The sequence below is a fragment of the Myotis davidii genome, unplaced genomic scaffold (assembly GCF_000327345.1).
Source record: "Myotis davidii unplaced genomic scaffold, ASM32734v1 scaffold967, whole genome shotgun sequence".
NCBI lineage: Eukaryota > Metazoa > Chordata > Mammalia > Chiroptera > Vespertilionidae > Myotis > Myotis davidii.
This window is the reverse complement of record NW_006383014.1, coordinates 722,503-724,797: the sequence shown is the minus strand read 5'-3', so window position 1 is coordinate 724,797 and position 2,295 is coordinate 722,503. Positions and strand designations below refer to the sequence as shown.

The following is a 2,295-nucleotide window of genomic DNA, read 5'->3' as shown; positions in this document are numbered from 1 at the left end:
AAAAGCATGGATGGAGTGTTTGTGTGAACTAATATAAATTCAAAGTAAACATCATTACATAAAATGGTACGTTTTTTGTGTTTTTTTTTAGTTTTATTCATTTCAAATGGGCCGGATCACTAGATTAAGTGAGCTTTTTAAAAACTGGAGGTTGATCACTCACCCTGTTTCCTCTCAACTCAAAAGAAGGCAAGAAAGGAAGAGGGGAAAGAGAATAGACATAGTAGGACAAGTAGAAAGTGCAAAATGTTAGAAATAGTACTTAAATGTAAATGGACTAAGTTTACAGGCTAAATGATGGCCAGAATGTATATTTTTTAAAAATCCAAATATATGTTGTTTAAAAGAGTTATATCCTCTCCCCAAAAAAGAAATATACCCCAAACATAAGAGTTCATTTCAAATTCAAAGTAAAAGAAAAGATTATAGTAAGAAAATGCCTGAAAAAAGGAAAGCTGATGTATTTTTGACAAATATACCTTGTCAGACTTAATTATTAAGAATAAGGAAGGCAGAGGACCAACATGGAGGCATGTAGGACCTAAGTGAGGGTGAGAGTGTGTGTGAGAGCATGTGCAAGGAAGAGATGGTGTGGGTGTAAGTGCGGAGGAAAAGATGGTGTGGGTGTGAGTGCAGAGGGAGAGATGGTGTGGGTGTGTGTGTGGAGGGAGAGATGGTGTGGGTGTGAGTGTGGAGGGAGAGATGGTGTGGGTGTGAGTGTGGAGGGAGAGATGGTGTGGGTGAGTGTGGAGGGAGAGATGGTGTGGGTGTGAGTGCGGAGGGAGATGGTGTGGGTGTGTGTGGAGGGAGAGATGGTGTGGGTGTGAGTGTGGAGGGCATCTTTCAGTCAGTGCAGGACCTCCGGGTGGTTCGGGCACTCCTGGTGGAGGAGCTGCTAGGCCTCATGTGGATTGGTCGGGCGCTTTTCTCCCACTGAGAGTGGAGTGCTTGACATTTTGGAGGATCCTCAGGGTTCTCCTTGGAAGGAGGCTGTAGGGAACAGCCGAGGCCCAGCACCCTGATGCCAGTCAGGCATGCAGGGCCCCAGTGTTGAGACCGGACACCCCCACCACGGGCCTGACGCCATGACCTGGCGAGCCTGAACCTGCCTGCCCTGTCACCTTGACTTAGCGTGCCTGGCCCTGCCATCATGACCCATCACCCCACCCGCTACCCCCAGACAGACGGGCCTGCAATCGCAACCTGGCTCCCTGACCAGGTGCCCTGGAATACATCAAAATAAAAAGCTTCTGCACAGCCACAGAAACCATCAACAAAATGAAAAGGGAGCCCACTGTATGGGAGAATGTATTTGGCAATGATACATCTGATAAGGGGTTCATTTCCAAAAAATATAAGGAACTCATACAACTTTACAAAAGGAAGTCAAATAATCCAATTAATAAATGGGCAAAGGACCTAAATAGACACTTCTCCAAAGTGGACATACAGATAGTTAAGAGATATGAAAAAATGCTCAAAGTCACTAATCATCAGAGAAGAGCAAATTAAAACAAGAGGTATCATCTCACACCTGTCAGAATGGCTATCATGAACAAATCAGTAAATAAGGTGAGGATATGGAGAAAAGGGAACCCTAGTACGCTGCTGGAGGGAATGAAGATTGGTGCAGCCACTAAGGAAAACAGTATGCAGTTACCTCAAAAAATTAAAAATGGAATTGATATTTGACCCAGTGACTCCACTTAGGAATATATTCTAAGAAACCCAAAACATCAACCAGAAAGAATATATGCAACCCTATGTTCATAGCAGCACAATTTACAATAGCTAAGATCTGGAAATAGACCAAGTGCCCATCGGTAGATGAGTGGATAGAAAAGCTGTGGTGCATTTATATCATGGAATACTATGCAGCTGTAAAAAAGGTATCTTACCCTTTGAGACAGAATGGAGGTACCTGTCTCATGCTAAGTGAAATAAGCCAGTCAGAGAAAGACATGTATCACATGATCTCATGGATATGGAATCTAATGAACAAAATAAACTGTTGAACAAAATAGATCCCAGAGACATAGAAGCATGGGACAGATTGTCAAATCTCAGAGGGAAGGTGGGGTGGATGGGTGGGTGTGAAGAGATTAACCAGGGAACATATATGCATAGCCCGTGGACACAGACAATAGTTTGGTGGAGATATGGGGGAGGGGGGAAAGACCCCTTCAAAAGGAGAAATGGGGATATCTGTAATATTTTCAATAATAAAGATAAAGTAAGAAAAAAACAAGGAAGGCATTGCATGATGATAAAATGAATTTTGTTTTGTTTTTAAAT

The 2,295-nt window shown here is 43.0% G+C and overlaps 1 protein-coding gene across 1 annotated transcript in view; it reads left to right on the top strand.

Moving 5' to 3' along the window:
• LOC102771711 (cytochrome P450 2U1) overlaps window positions 1-2,295 on the top strand; it is a 24,532-nt gene that overhangs the window by 10,638 nt on the left and 11,599 nt on the right. The gene's annotated exons all lie outside the window — the stretch shown is intronic.